The 17310-nt window shown below is 43.8% G+C and overlaps 1 pseudogene across 1 annotated transcript; it reads left to right on the top strand.

Moving 5' to 3' along the window:
- The first annotated feature begins 2322 nt into the window (after positions 1-2322).
- Positions 2323-5164, top strand: LOC100276091 (LOC111589790-like pseudogene; annotated as a pseudogene). The gene is made up of 2 exons (NR_156753.1): positions 2323-2650; positions 5062-5164. The product of NR_156753.1 is annotated as a protein-like pseudogene (transcript).
- Positions 5165-17310: the final 12146 nt, after the last annotated feature.

Below are 17310 nucleotides of genomic sequence, written 5' to 3'. Positions count from 1 at the left end.
CAGGCTAAAGATCTACACATCATCGTTGCCAAAGATTCTAAACAATCCGCGATGCAATCAAGCTAGTCCCTCTGTTACAAAAAAATACAAAATACAATATGATTAAGTTTGGTTGCCAAACGTTTTATAAATTTTGACATGGTTTACAATTACATCTATAATACCAAACAATACTCTCTTCGTACTTTTTTATTTGTCGCGTTTTAGTTCAAAAATGAACTAGCGGACGATAAATATTCGATAACGGAAGTAGTATCTTCTAGTGACTTTAAGGAAACTAGCTTAATATTATTGTAGATGTTGGTGCATTTTCTATAAATTTAATCAAAACTAGAAAGGTTTAATTTAGCACAGTAAATTTTACTGTTGAGATACTGAAAGGGAAATAGGCTTACATATTTTCCTAATTGATTTTGGTGGTTGAATTGCCCAACACAAATAATTGGACTAACTAGTTTGTTCTAGATTATAAGTTTTACAAGTGCCAAATATTCACAACAAACCAATAAAAAGACCAAGAAAGGGTTCAGACAAAGAGAGCAAAAGACAACCCAAAGGCAGCCCTGGTCTGGCGCACCGGACTGTCCGGTCTGCCACCGGACAGTGTCCGGTGCACCAGGGAACCCAACTCTGAACTTACCACCTTCGGGAATTCTGGGAGCCACTCCGCTATAATTCACCGGACTGTCCGGTGTGCCAGCGGAGTAACGGCTACACAGCGCCAATGGTCGTCTGCAACGAACAATAAATGCGCTACAGTGCGCGTCTGCCCGCGGAGAAGTAAGGACAGGCGCCAGAAGGCGCACCAGACAGTGAACAGTGACTGTCCGGTGCACCACCGGACTGTCCGGTGGCCCAGTTGTCAGAAGCTCCAACGGTTGGAACCCAACGGCCGGGTGACGTGGCTGGCGCACCGGACAGTGTCCGGTGGCGCACCGGACTGTCCGGTGCGCCATGCGACAGAAGCTCTCACCAACGGTCACTTTGGTGGTTGGGGCTATAAATACCCCCAACCACCCACCATTCATTGCATCCAAGTTTTCAGCCTTCAAACTTCATACAAGAGCTATAACATTCAATACAAGACACAATCAAAGAGATCAAATCCTCTCCCAAGTCCAAAGACCATTCCAATCAAATAGTGACTAGTGAGAGAGACACTTGTGTTCATTTGAGCTCTTGCGCTTGGATTGCTTTTCTTCTTCCTCTATTCTTGTGTTCAACTCACTTGTAATCAAAACAAAAGACACCAAGTTGTGGTGGTCCTTGTAGTGGACTTAGTGTCCCATTTGATTGAAGAGAAAGGCTCACTCGGTCTAAGTGACCGTTTGAGAAAGGGAAAGGGTTGAAAGAGATCCGGTCTTTGTGACCACCTCAACGGGGAGTAGGTTTGCAAGAACCGAACCTCGGTAAAACAAATAACCGTGTTCATCCGCTTTATTTCTTAGTTGATTTGTTTTCCCTCTCTTTCGGACTCGATTATATTTCTAACGCTAACCCCAGCTTGTAGTGTGTGCTTAAGTTTGTAAATTTCAGATTTGTCTATTCACCCCCCCTCTAGGTGACCTTCAATTGGTATTGGAGCCGGTACTTCATTACAGCTTAACCACTCAAAGTGATGTCGGAAGATGTAACACCCTGAATTTGGGGGTATAAATTTTCTTTTCCAATATCCACCAAATTCAGGTGTTACCCTCTCTTTCCCTTGATTTTTCTTTTCTTTTCCCTAAATAGTGGGGGATTATTTTGTTTTATATCTACGTGTAAGCCTAGTAAATTAAAACCCTATGAGTGCCTTGATTGTCACATCATGTTGAAGCATATTTTCACTTTGTTTGATGAGCGAGTTTGTGAAGTATGCGTTTAATTAGGAATTCGATTCGAGGTAGTAGGAAATAGAAAAGGAAGAGAAAATAACAAAATGAAAAAACAACAAAGAGGCCCAGCATTATCTTTTCTATCTCCCCCTCTTGGCCTACGTCGGCCCAACCTCTAATTAGCCCCTCTCAGCCGGCCCACACCCCATCCTCCTCGTGTGGCCCAGTTTCCCTTGGCCTGCTCGGCAACCCAGCGCGCCTCTCCACCCTCCGGCCCACCTGGCGCCCCACTTCCCGGTCCGCTCCCTTGGCCCACTCGGCCAGGCAGGCACTACGGCCGCGGTCGCTCGCTCCCAGCGTGCGCGTGGGCAGGAGCGCAGGAGCAGCGCCCAGCCAGGCCAGGCCATGGACCCACCTGTCAGCTGAGTGCAGGGCCCACTTGTCACGACTATTTTTCCTCAACCGCCCACTCTTGTTTCTCCTGGTCGTTCGCTCCCAGCGCCGCATTTTCTTCGTGCCTGGGCGTTCCCAGGTGCCATGCGAGTAGATCGGCAACTACTCCATCCTCCTCTCCCTACCTGGCCATCGTGCAGCAGCCGTGCTGAGCCTCTGCTGCCCTCTCTCTGGCCACTCGCGTGAGCCTCTGCTGGTCGGCTGTCCGGACACGACGGCTATGGCCGAGCCCAGCGCGAAGTCATCCTCCAGGACTGAGCCCCTGTGCAGCCACTACCGCCGGCAGGCCTCGGTGTCCGGTTGTGCTTCGACAAGTCACGCGCCTCCGACAAACCTCGCGCCCGTCGTGTTCTTGCCTCTACGTCAATCGACACGCATAGGTGAGAATCCTCTTCCCTCTCTTTCTCTGTATTGCATCGAGTGTGTCCAGATCGGATCCCAGAGATCCTCAGCGATGGCGATCTTTGGACCCCTCTTTGTGGCTTCGATCTGACCAATCACGCCACGCCACGCCACATTAAATCCGAGAATCGTTAATTACGTGTTAAATTTTGCGTAGCCGTTAGATTTATTTTGTTCCTGTGCGTTAGCTTCGTAGGAGTGTCGTGCCCACAGTAAAAGTATTTTTTTTGTTATGACACATGCTTTGTGTATTTAAGTGATTAATTATTTACTAGATCGGTTATTAAAATAGAGATAAACAAATCTGTAATTTTAATTTACGCTTTATAAATATACGTTAATGTGATTAATGCAGCTCAAACGTTTTTGAATCAATACTTATTCAGTATACATCTATTTAATATTTCTTGCGTGTCGCGCGTTGTTCGCGCGCTACTCGCCTGTACTGTTCGCGTACGCTGTCACCGCCCATTCCGCGTGTGTCGCGTGCTCTGTTCTACGCGTACTGCGTGTTCTATCCGCACAACGTTCGCACATGCTGTTCACGTGTCGTCGTCCGCGCGAGTTGTGATTCACGCACTTTAATAAAATTGTTTATTAGCTACGAACAGTTAGCTATTCAATATATAATGCACCATAAACCCGTTTCTATTTGTTTCAGTCGTGTCAACTTTGTAGCAACGCCGATTTCATATTAGTAACGTATTTTATCAGGTCACAAGTCTATATTATTTAATTAGCTATTAATTCTGTTTTATAGTTTCTAACTCGCTCTTTTATAAATAAAAGTTAACTTGATTAATACAAACTTAAATGTTTTTTCCTTTAATTTGTGTCTAGTATAATCACGTTATCTGTTAGCGAGCATCGCGCGTTGTCGCGCACATTATTTCGTGTATCAATCGTGCGTCGTGTGCGCGTCGCCGTGCTGTTCGCGTGGCACGTTTAAGTCAGCGCGTGCCGTTCGCACGCATCGTGCGTGTCGTTCACACGTGTCGACGCGCGCTGTCGCGTACGCCATTCCGCGCACCTTGTTTAGTGTGTTGCGTGCCATGTCGCGCGGCAATAAACCAATTCGTCTAGAATCGCTCACGTTAATTAATCTACGTAATTAAACGATGATTAACCGAGTAGTAAATCAATCAGAACTAAGTGTTAATTCTATCTGTGCATGCGATAAATACCTCTAACTGTGGTTATGTCAACTTAAGTGTTGCATTTAATTTATGTGTAGAATAAATACGACAGTTTAGTAGTAGTTCGTGCGTCGCGCCGTTTTCGCGGGTCGCGTGCTGTTTGCATGACGCGCACGCTATTCCCACATGTGGCGCTCGTTGTCGTCGGGTCGTATGTTTTAGTTGTATAATTAATTATTGGTTTATTCTAGGGTTAATAAAATAACAATTTATTTAGAACGAGTATATAGTTTTAAATGGTGCTTTTATAAATATAAATATTAGTTAACTTGATTAACACCAGCTTAAATGCTTTTAACTAACTATTTATCTGTTCGTTGTTGGCGCACGACATCGTTTGCGCGTCATCGTGCTGTTTGCGCGCATAGTCGCGTTGACTCGTGCGTGTCGCGCACGGGCGTGCGCGTTGTTTTGCGGATGTCGCGCGTGCCATTCACACGCGTTGTCGCTCGCCGTGCGCGTGGCGCAGTATTGTTTCTTGTGTCGTGTGGCGTCTACGTGTAATAATAAATTATTTTCGCTTATCATATATTTTAGATAATCAACCTAAGGTTTGCTCGACTAATATTTATTAGATTAATATCTCAGTTAGATTAAATGTGTAATGTTCAATTTGCGCTTTTACAATAAATATTAACATGGTAAATATTAACTTAACTACTTTCTATTTATTTAATATTTGTTTAGTATAAACGTGTCGCCTATTTAGTTTTCCTCGCCTGTCGCGCGTGCTGTTCCGCACGTGATGGCGTGCTCGTTCGCGCTCGTCGCGCGTGCTGTTTCGTGTGTCATCAGCGTGCGATGTCGCGCGTGTCCGCGCGTCGTTCGCACGCTGTCGTGCTGTTTCGTGCATCGTCAATTCGCATCGCTTAGAATCTCTTGTGTTAATTAAATTACTTATTTATTTGACAGCTGTTAGCGTAACGGATTTAATTAGAACTAAATAGCAGTTATAATTTATATTTTGTAATATCGAATTAAATGTTTTACTTAATATTTATTTAGCGTAAACGCGATATCTTCCAGATCGACGCTTCGAGTTCGACACTTCTTTTTCCTCGCGTGACTGTTTTAACGCGCTCTATTTCGTTTTGCATATTTTATTATGTTTGTATTTGTATGGTGTAATGTTCTTATGCATATATGTGTTTGCTTGCTTGTGTCTGTTCGTCTTCGCTCCGCGTTGCGATTAGAATGCGATCCATCTCCAAGCTTCGAGGGATCGAAGATCAAGCGTTGGCGACCATGTGATCAAGCTCTCTGAGTTCTATGAGGCTGAAGATCCTGAGCATCTGTTTGGTGAAGGCAAGTGTCCTCTGACCCATTATGTCCTATCTATTTATAATTCACTGTTCCGCACTACTTAATTGAAACCTAAGGATTGACTAGCTTTCTATTTACCTTATCCTTGTTTACCTTTCGGGTTACTATGGTTAGCTACATGCTAGCGCTTTACTTTAATCAATGAACATGATGAGATACAATGATGATACTATGATTTTATTCTGGATATGATGATATACTTGTGGCATTTAAGGGGACTCGGGCTGTTTCCCGAGTACCTCTCCGTAAGGACCTGTTCGTTGAGAGACCACCCGGGATAACAATGCAACCATGAGGGTGAAATGGGATGCCCTTAGCTAATTAATTAGAGGAACTAGAGGTGTAGTTGCTTCGCCGTCGTGCCATCAATGGGGTCCAGGCACAGTGCTTGCTCTGCCGAGGCTGAGTGCCGAGGTTCTTTCGTTTTGCTTTTGTTAGTCACCCTCCTGTGGGGAGAGGTACTGTGTTTATCAAACTGGAGAAACCTAACGGGCGGCTATGACCTCTAGGGAATCTTTGTAAAAGCTACGTAGTGATACCCTGCCGGACCACCTAGGAAGTGATCAATGGGGAGTCATGATCCCCGGGCAAAACGGGAATCACGTCTCATGGGTAAAGTGTGCGACCTCTGCAGAGGGTAATGAAACTGATATATCAGTCATGCTCACGGTTATGAGCGGCCTTGGGATCCTCTTTGATTAGAGATACAGATGGTTCGAGATACAATGGTTCTACTAATGTTTTTGGTTCGATGATGATATTGATGTTTCCTCGAGGAGGAAATGGTTCATGGGTTGGTTATATGATAGAACTTAGCTTACACTCATAATAAATACTTGACCAACTAAAAGCAACTGCTTGAGCTTAACTCCACATAAAGCTAGTCCACCTCAGCCAAACGGGACATTTGCTGAGTACGTTGATGTGTACTCACCCTTGCTTTCACAAAACACCAGATTGCCTTTGGTGCAATCTATGCTCAGGTAAAGAGGGCGTCGAGGCGGATCTCCAGGAGTTCCAGGACGTCGACGGGTTCGAGGATTAGGCTAGCGACCTCCCCCAGTCAGCTGCCTGTGGTGGGTTGTTTACGTTGGCTACGTTTCGATTCTGTGTACTTTGATTTATATTATGTAAATGGTTCTAGTTTGTAATATTATTACTTACTCTTTATTGTAATTCGAAGCATTGTGCTATGATGAGTCATTTATGTAATCGCCGTGTACGTGAATTACTGATCCTGGCACGTACATGGTTCACATTCGGTTTACCTTCAAAACCGGGTGTGACATAAGTGGTATCAAAGCCGTGCTGACTGTAGGACCGCTGACCTAGAGTAGCATTGGACGTTTTAAGGACTTCTTGACTGTTACTTCACCTCATCCTTGATTCTGCTTCAAAATTTTAGTCATCTCGACTAATTCTATGTTGTGCTCCTATATGCCCCCTTGTCAAAAGGTATTTTATTCTAGCATGGTCTATACTTCTCTCAGTCTATTAGAACTTATCTCACTCTTGTGCTTGCGACACTTTTGTAGATGCCCCCTGACCATAGCCTTTAGTCTTTTGGGACTCTTTCCTCGTTTATTATTAAATTGCTACCATTTGACCATCTCTATTCCATTTTGTTATTGACATGCTCATATCCTTGCATTTTTAATACCCTTATCCCTTAATCTAAAGTACTTACCCTTGTACCTATATTGCCTATTTAAACAGTTCAGTTTATATGTCCATGACCTTCTTATCTTTTGAGACCCTTTCCTCTTCCGTTGTTAAGTCGCTATCTTTTTGGCAATTTGTACTCTCTTGGTCTTGGTATGCTCGTATCCTTGGAATCTTGCATACTCTTATATTCTTATGTACGCTTATTTTCATACCCCAATGACTGTTCAAAAACATTTCAACTTACATGCCCTTGACCACCCTTGTTTCTCAATGATCCATGAGCATTCATCTTATTTCGCACATCCTTGGTGATCTCGTTGTTTCCTTGTAACTTTCTTCGGTAATGAATTTTTACTTCAACTCTTCTGTCGGGACCTCACTCATCTTATCCTTGATTGTTTTCTCTACCTTGCCATTTCGTGAGTCTTGCCTCGACTCTGTCCATGGATTATACTTTTCACCATTACCACCTTTATCCTTATCACTTCTATATCTTACCTTGAGGTTTATCTTATACTAGCCTTTAAAATATCCTCTTTTCCATCTCAATCTGAACATTGTACTGTACCTACTTTTCCCTTGGTCGTATCCTTTTCTTTGTCACTTGCGAGTTTTAACTCTATCCTTTGTTGCGTTTTGTTTGTTGTCTCCTTTACCCTTCTCATCACTCTATCCTACCTTGTGATTACATTATGTCTGTTATCTAAAATATCCAATCTCTTGTCCTAATTTGAGAGCAGTGTTTTACTTATCTCTCCCTTGGCAATATCCTCTTCTTCACCGTGTGTAAGCCTTGACATAACTCCATTCTTTGTTGTACTTATACCACTAGCTCTTCAATGCCTTCGTCTTTTCCCTCATACCCTTGTCTGTTATCGCCTCTAACACTTGTGATATTTATGTCTTCTACCTAAATTCTTACCTTGAACTTATCCTTTAAAAGCCTCCCCTTTCTTTCAACCCAATTTGAGAGTTGCGAGTTACCCATCTCTCCCTTGATTTCTTTTCACTTCTTGTCGCCTTACAAGTCTTGTCTTAATTCCATCCTTTGTTGTGTGTTTTATTTGCTATCACCATTACCTTGTCATCCATCGGGCTTGCCTTGACACTTGTCTTTATTCTTGCTCTTTAAAAAAAATCCCCTCTCTTCCACCTCAATTTGAGAGTGGTGATTACCTATCTGGCCCTTGGACATACCCCTTCTTTTTCGTTTGCATGCCATGTCTTAATTTCATCCTTTATGGTATTTATATCTTTCGTTTTTATGCCCCTATACCTCCTCTATTGCATTCTTGTCTGTTATCACCTTTAACCCTTGTAATATATATACCCTTGTATTCGCGCTTACTTTGAACCTACCCTTTAAAGCCTCCTCTTTTTCATTGCTGTTTGAGGATAATACCTCACCTACTTCACCATTGATTGCTTCCCCTTCTTTGATGCCTCACAAGTTTTGTCTAAAATACATCCTTTATTATGTGTTTGACTGTTATCACCTTAACCCTGGTCATCCCTTGATCCTTACCTAGATGCTTACCATGTACCCATATCTTAAAGCCGCCCTCTCCCATTTCATTCCAAGAGTGATGTCTTATCCCTCCCCGCTCTTGTTCGTTCCTTATTCCTTTATCGCGTTGCAAATCTTGTCTTAATTCGGCCTTTTGATATGCTTTTGTCTGTTACCTCATTTACCTTTGTCACCACTAGATCTTTCCATGATGCTTATCTAATGCCTGCCTTTTGAAATATCATCTTTCCCATCTCGATTTGAGAATGGTGTTTACCTACCTTGCCCTTGGTTGCATTTTCTCCCTTGTATATTACAATCCTTGCTTTAGCTCCATCCTTTATAGTGCCCATGCCCCTATTTTGTATGTCCTATTATTCCCCTTGCCTTTTCGATGGCCTTAGAATGGTTTCCCCTTGGTAAGGAAAGACCACCATTTAATTAAAAGTTACGTATAGCAACGAGATGTCTGTTGTTGTATGCTTGTGCTGTTTGTCTTTGTGTTATGACTGATTCGCCTCTTTGTGATGAGTGTTGATGTGTTGTGGCCCTTGGTCCGCAATGACATCAGTTCACTAGGTGAGTGCTATATATTTAAGTAGTTGGGTTCTCCCCCTGCTCTCTCTAATCCGTCTATACTTACCTTTTCTCGCTATTCTTTCCTCTTGCACCTGTCCATTTGGCAACCTACAACTCCTTCAAATCAGTCAAGATCAGAGTCGGCAGCGCTTTCACCAAGTGCATATCAACGCTCCTGTTAAGGGGGTTAGCCGCTAACCCCAATGAAGATAATGCGATCAACATCAACCAACAAGCTCAGGGTGGCACAGCGGAAGCGTGTGTGGGTCCTAACCCACAGGTCCAGGAGTTCCTCAAGAACTGCATCAATTGGTCTCGAGCATCCGAAAGTCAAAGCAACAAGTTCGCAAGTTAAGGTTGCAGAGTGAAAGTCAACTCAAGAAAGTCGTGATCAACCGATGAACCAATCTCATTTTCTTGCTAGCCTCTTCTTGAATCTCGAGGGCGAGATTCTGTTAAGGGGGTTAGATTTGTAACACCCTGAATTTGGGGGTATAAATTTTCTTTTCCAATATCCACCAAATTCAGGTGTTACCCTCTCTTTCCCTTGATTTTTCTTTTCTTTTCCCTAAATAGTGGGGGATTATTTTGTCTTATATCTACGTGTAAGCCTAGTAAATTAAAACCCTATGAGTGCCTTGATTGTCGCATCATGCTGAAGCATATTTTCACTTTGTTTGATGAGCGAGTTTGTGAAGTATGCGTTTAATTAGGAATTCGATTCGAGGTAGTAGGAAATAGAAAAGGAAGAGAAAATAACAAAATGAAAAAACAACAAAGAGGCCCAGCATTATCTTTTCTATCTCCCCCTCTTGGCCTACGTCGGCCCAACCTCTAATTAGCCCCTCTCAGCCGGCCCACACCCCCTCCTCCTCGCGTGGCCCAGTTTCCCTTGGCCTGCTCGGCAGCCCAGCGCGCCTCTCCACCCTCCGGCCCACCTGGCGCCCCACTTCCCGGTCCGCTCCCTTGGCCCACTCGGCCAGGCAGGCACTATGGCCGCGGTCGCTCGCTCCCAGCGTGCGCGTGGGCAGGAGCGTAGGAGCAGCGCCCAGCCAGGCCAGGCCATGGACCCACCTGTCAGCTGAGTGCAGGGCCCACTTGTCACGACTATTTTTCCTCAACCGCCCACTCTTTTTTCTCCTGGTCGTTCGCTCCCAGCGCCGCATTTTCTTCGTGCCTGGGCGTTCCCAGGTGCCATGCGAGTAGATCGGCAACTACTCCATCCTCCTCTCCCTACCTGGCCATCGTGCAGCAGCCGTGCTGAGCCTCTGCCGCCCTCTCTCTGGCCACTCGCGTGAGCCCCTGCTGGTCGGCTGCCCGGACACGATGGCTATGGCCGAGCCCAGCGCGAAGTCATCCTCCAGGACTGAGCCCCTGTGCAGCCACTACCGCCGGCAGGCCTCGGTGTCCGGTTGTGCTTTGACAAGTCACGCGCCTCCGACAAACCTCGCGCCCGTCGTGTTCTTGCCTCTACGTCAATCGACACGCATAGGTGAGAATCCTCTTCCCTCTCTTTCTCTGTATTGCATCGAGTGTGTCCAGATCGGATCCCAGAGATCCTCAGCGATGGCGATCTTTGGACCCCTCTTTGTGGCTTCGATCTGACCAATCACGCCACGCCACGCCACATTAAATCCGAGAATCGTTAATTACGTGTTAACTTTTGCGTAGCCGTTAGATTTATTTTGTTCCTGTGCGTTAGCTTCGTAGGAGTGTCGTGCCCACAGTAAAAGTATTTTTTTTTGTTATGACACATGCTTTGTGTATTTAAGTGATTAATTATTTACTAGATCGGTTATTAAAATAGAGATAAACAAATCTGTAATTTTAATTTACGCTTTATAAATATACGTTAATGTGATTAATGCAGCTCAAACGTTTTTGAATCAATACTTATTCAGTATACATCTATTTAATATTTCTTGCGTGTCGCGCGTTGTTCGCGCGCTACTCGCCTGTACTGTTCGCGTACGCTGTCACCGCCCATTCCGCGTGTGTCGCGTGCTCTGTTCTACGCGTACTGCGTGTTCTATCCGCACAACGTTCGCACATGCTGTTCACGTGTCGTCGTCCGCGCGAGTTGTGATTCACGCACTTTAATAAAATTGTTTATTAGCTACGAACAGTTAGCTATTCAATATATAATGCGCCATAAACTCGTTTCTATTTGTTTCAGTCGTGTCAACTTTGTAGCAACGCCGATTTCATATTAGTAACGTATTTTATCACGTCACAAGTCTATATTATTTAATTAGCTATTAATTCTGTTTTATAGTTTCTAACTCGCTCTTTTATAAATAAAAGTTAACTTGATTAATACAAACTTAAATGTTTTTTCCTTTAATTTGTGTCTAGTATAATCACGTTATCTGTTAGCGAGCATCGCGCGTTGTCGCGCACATTATTTCGTGTATCAATCGTGTGTCGTGTGCGCGTCGCCGTGCTGTTCGCGTGGCACGTTTAAGTCAGCGCGTGCCGTTCGCACGCATCGTGCGTGTCGTTCACACGTGTCGACGCGCGCTGTCGCGTACGCCATTCCGCGCACCTTGTTTAGTGTGTTGCGTGCCATGTCGCGCGGCAATAAACCAATTCGTCTAGAATCGCTCACGTTAATTAATCTACGTAATTAAACGATGATTAACCGAGTAGTAAATCAATCAGAACTAAGTGTTAATTCTATCTGTGCATGCGATAAATACCTCTAACTGTGGTTATGTCAACTTAAGTGTTGCATTTAATTTATGTGTAGAATAAATACGACAGTTTAGTAGTAGTTCGTGCGTCGCGCCGTTTTCGCGGGTCGCGTGCTGTTTGCGTGACGCGCACGCTATTCCCACATGTGGCGCTCGTTGTCGTCGGGTCGTATGTTTTAGTTGTATAATTAATTATTGGTTTATTCTAGGGTTAATAAAATAACAATTTATTTAGAACGAGTATATAGTTTTAAATGGTGCTTTTATAAATATAAATATTAGTTAACTTGATTAACACCAGCTTAAATGCTTTTAACTAACTATTTATCTGTTCGTTGTTGGCGCACGACATCGTTTGCGCGTCATCGTGCTGTTTGCGCGCATAGTCGCGTTGACTCGTGCGTGTCGCGCACGGGCGTGCGCGTTGTTTTGCGGATGTCGCGCGTGCCATTCACACGCGTTGTCGCTCGCCGTGCGCGTGGCGCAGTATTGTTTCTTGTGTCGTGTGGCGTCTATGTGTAATAATAAATTATTTTCGCTTATCATATATTTTAGATAATCAACCTAAGGTTTGCTCGACTAATATTTATTAGATTAATATCTCAGTTAGATTAAATGTGTAATGTTCAATTTGCGCTTTTACAATAAATATTAACATGATAAATATTAACTTAACTACTTTCTATTTATTTAATATTTGTTTAGTATAAACGTGTCGCCTATTTAGTTTTCCTCGCCTGTCGCGCGTGCTGTTCCGCACGTGATGGCGTGCTCGTTCGCGCTCGTCGCGCGTGCTGTTTCGTGTGTCATCAGCGTGCGATGTCGCGCGTGTCCGCGCGTCGTTCGCACGCTGTCGTGCTGTTTCGTGCATCGTCAATTCGCATCGCTTAGAATCTCTTGTGTTAATTAAATTACTTATTTATTTGACAGCTGTTAGCGTAACGGATTTAATTAGAACTAAATAGCAGTTATAATTTATATTTTGTAATATCGAATTAAATGTTTTACTTAAAATTTATTTAGCGTAAACGCGATATCTTCCAGATCGACGCTTCGAGTTCGACACTTCTTTTTCCTCGCGTGACTGTTTTAACGCGCTCTATTTCGTTTTGCATATTTTATTATGTTTGTATTTGTATGGTGTAATGTTCTTATGCATATATGTGTTTGCTTGCTTGTGTCTGTTCGTCTTCGCTCCGCGTTGCGATTAGAATGCGATCCATCTCCAAGCTTCGAGGGATCGAAGATCAAGCGTTGGCGACCATGTGATCAAGCTCTCTGAGTTCTATGAGGCTGAAGATCCTGAGCATCTGTTTGGTGAAGGCAAGTGTCCTCTGACCCATTATGTCCTATCTATTTATAATTCACTATTCCGCACTACTTAATTGAAACCTAAGGATTGACTAGCTTTCTATTTACCTTATCCTTGTTTACCTTTCGGGTTACTATGGTTAGCTACATGCTAGCGCTTTACTTTAATCAATGAACATGATGATATACAATGATGATACTATGATTTTATTCTGGATATGATGATATACTTGTGGCATTTAAGGGGACTCGGGCTGTTTCCCGAGTACCTCTCCGTAAGGACCTGTTCGTTGAGAGACCACCCGGGATAACAGTGCAACCATGAGGGTGAAATGGGATGCCCTTAGCTAATTAATTAGAGGAACTAGAGGTGTAGTTGCTTCGCCGTCGTGCCGTCAATGGGGTCCAGGCACAGTGCTTGCTCTGCCGAGGCTGAGTGCCGAGGTTCTTTCGTTTTGCTTTTGTTAGTCACCCTCCTGCGGGGAGAGGTACTGTGTTTATCAAACTGGAGAAACCTAACGGGCGGCTATGACCTCTAGGGAATCTTTGTAAAAGCTACGTAGTGATACCCTGCCGGACCACCTAGGAAGTGATCAATGGGGAGTCATGATCCCCGGGCAAAACGGGAATCACGTCTCATGGGTAAAGTGTGCGACCTCTGCAGAGGGTAATGAAACTGATATATCAGTCGTGCTCACGGTTATGAGCGGCCTTGGGATCCTCTTTGATTAGAGATACAGATGGTTCGAGATACAATGGTTCTACTAATGTTTTTGGTTCGATGATGATATTGATGTTTCCTCGAGGAGGAAATGGTTCATGGGTTGGTTATATGATAAAACTTAGCTTACACTCATAATAAATATTTGACCAACTAAAAGCAACTGCTTGAGCTTAACTCCACATAAAGCTAGTCCACCTCAGCCAAACGGGACATTTGCTGAGTACGTTGATGTGTACTCACCCTTGCTTTCACAAAACACCAGATTGCCTTTGGTGCAATCTATGCTCAGGTAAAGAGGGCGTCGAGGCGGATCTCCAGGAGTTCCAGGACGTCGACGGGTTCGAGGATTAGGCTAGCGACCTCCCCCAGTCAGCTGCCTGTGGTGGGTTGTTTACGTTGGCTACGTTTCGATTCTGTGTACTTTGATTTATATTATGTAAATGGTTCTAGTCTGTAATATTATTACTTACTCTTTATTGTAATTCGAAGCATTGTGCTATGATGAGTCATTTATGTAATCACCGTGTACGTGAATTACTGATCCTGGCACGTACATGGTTCACATTCGGTTTACCTTCAAAACCGGGTGTGACATAAGATCACGCCAAGAAGGAGATGGTGACCGGCGAGAAGCCCGCCACAAGCCACGGGAAGGCTCCATCAAAGGAGTCCGGCAACAAAAAGAAGGAGGGATCCCCTTCAAGCATTAGGACGCACAAGAGTGGCGAGAAGAAGAAGAAAACGAAGAAAGTGGTCTACTACGAGACCGACTCTTCATCGCCCTCTACATCGGGATCCGACGCCGCGTCCGTCACTTCTAAGCGCCAAGAGCGCAAGAAGTATAGTAAGATACCCCTACACTATCCTCGCATTCCTAAACATACTCCATTACTTTCCGTCCCATTAGGCAAACCACCGACATTTGACGGTGAAGATTATTCTAGGTGGAGTGATATGATGAGATATCACCTAACCTCACTCCACAAAAGCATATGGGATGTTGTTGAGTTTGGAGTACAGGTACCATCCGTAGGGGATGAAGATTATGATGAGGACGAGGTGGCCCAAATCGAGCACTTCAACTCTCAAGAAACTACTATACTACTCACCTCTCTAAGTCGAGAGGAGTATAATAAGGTGCAAGGGTTAAAGAGCGCCAAAGAGATTTGGGACGTACTTAAGATCACACACAAAGGAGATGAGGTGACCAAGATCACCAAGCGGGAGACGATCGAGGGGGAACTCGGTCGATTTATGCTCAACCAAGGAGAGGACCCACAAGCCATGTACAACCGGCTAAAGACCTTGGTGAACCAAGTGCGCAACCTCGGGAGCTCCAAGTGGGATGACCATGAAATGGTCAAGGTTATTCTAAGATCACTTGTATTTCTTAACCCCACTCAAGTACAATTAATTCGTGGTGATCCTAGATATAAGCTAATGTCTCCCGAGGAAGTTATAGGAAATTTTGTGAGCTTTGAATTGATGATCAAAGGCTCCAAGAAGATCATCGAGCAAGGCGCCACCTCAACACCCGAGGTGCAACCCGTCGCCTTCAAAGCGACGGAGGAGAAGAAGGAAGAGTCTACATCGAGTAGGCTTTCCATCGACGCCTCCAAGCTCGACAATGAGGAGATGACGCTCATCATCAAGAGCTTCCGCCAAATCCTCAAGCAAAGGAGGGGGAAGGATTACAAACCCCGCTCCAAGAAGGTTTGCTACAAATGTGGTAAGCCCAGTCATTTTATCGCTAAATGTCCTTTTGTCCAGTGATAGTGACAGGGATAACGACAAGAGGGGGAAGAATAAGGAGAAGAAGAGATATTACAAGAAGAAGGGTGGCGATGCCCATGTTTGCCGAGAGTGGGACTCCGACGAGAGCTCCACCGACTCCTCCTCCGACGAGGACGCCGCCAACATCGCCGTCACCAAGGGTCTTCTCTTCCCCAATGTTGGCCACAAGTGCCTCATGGCAAAGGACGGCAAAAGGAAGAAGGTAAAATCTAGAGCTTCCACTAAATATGCAACTTCTAGTGATGAGGCTAGCTCTAGTGATGATGAGGATGATTTGCTCACCCTTTTTGCCAACTTGAACATGCAACAAAAAGAAAAATTAAATGAATTGATTAGTGCTATTCATGAAAAGGATGAACTCTTGGATAGCCAAGAGGACTTCCTAATTAAGGAAAATAAAAAGCATGTTAAAGTTAAAAGTGCTTATGCTCTAGAGGTTGAAAAATGTAAAAAATTGACTAGTGAGCTAAGCACTTGTCGTGACACTATTTCTAGCCTTAGAAATGAAAATGCCAAATTAATTGCTAAGGTTGAGAAATCAAATGTTCGTGATGATTCAATTGTTAATCTCAGAAATGATAATGATAGTTTAATTTCTAAGATTGACATGTTGAATGAATCTCTTCCTAGCCTTAGAATTGAGAATGAAAAATTAATTGCTAAGGCTAAAGAGTTAAATGTTTGGAATGTTTGCATTTCCAATCTTAGAGATGAGAATGCCATATTACATGCTAAGATTGTTGAATTAAATGCTTGCAAACCCTCTACATCTACCGTTGAGCATGTTACTATTTGCACTAGATGTAGAGACATTAACATTGATGCTATTCATGATCATATTGATATGATTAAACAACAAAATGATCATATAGCAAAATTAGATGCTAAAATTGCCGAGCATGAGTTAGAAAATGAAAAATTTAAATTTTCTCGTAGTATGCTTTATAGTGGGAGACGCCCTGGCATTAAGGATGGCATTGGCTTCCAACAGGGAGACAATGTCAAGCTTAATGCCCCTCCTAAAAGATTATCTAACTTTGTTAAGGGCAAGGCTCCCATGCCTCAGGATAACGAGGGTTACATTTTATACCCTGCCGGTTATCCCGAGCACAAAATTAGGAGAATTCATTCTAGGAAGTCTCACTCTTGCTCTTATCATGCTTTTATGTATAAGAGTGAGGCATCTAGTTCTAGGCAATCCACTAAAGCTAAATTGCCTAAGAAGAAAACTCCTATTGCATCAAATGAACCTAATAATTCATTCAAGACTTTTGAAGCATCTTATGTGCTAACTAACAAATAAGGCAAAGTAGTTGCCAAATATGTTGGGGGCAAACACAAGGGGTCAAAGACTTGTGTTTGGGTACCCAAGGTGATTGTTTCTAATGTGAAAGGACCCAAGACCGTTTGGGTACCTAAGAACAAGACCTAAATTTGTTTTGTAGGTTTATGCATCTGGGGGCTCAAGCTGGATCATCGATAGCGGGTGCACAAACCACATGACAGGGGAGAAGAAGATGTTATCCTCCTATGAGAAAAACTAAAAGTCGCCTAGAGGGGGGGGGGTGAATAGGGCGAAACTGAAATTTACAAAATTAATCACAACTACAAGCCGGGTTAGCGTTAGAAATATAATTGAGTCCGCGAGAGAGGGTGCAAAACAAATCGCAAGCGAATATGGAAGTGAGACACAAGGATTTGTTTTACCGAGGTTCGGTTCTCGCAAACCTACTCCCCGTTGAGGAGGCCACAAAGGCGGGGTCTTTTTCAACCCCTTCCCTCTCTCAAACGGTCCCTCGGACCGAGTGAGCTTATTCTTCTCAATCAAACGGGAACAAACTTCCCA

The sequence above is a fragment of the Zea mays genome, chromosome 5, assembly GCF_902167145.1.
Source record: "Zea mays cultivar B73 chromosome 5, Zm-B73-REFERENCE-NAM-5.0, whole genome shotgun sequence".
NCBI lineage: Eukaryota > Viridiplantae > Streptophyta > Magnoliopsida > Poales > Poaceae > Zea > Zea mays.
The sequence above is the reverse complement of the archived record's forward strand: the minus strand, read 5'-3'. Positions and strand labels throughout refer to the sequence as shown.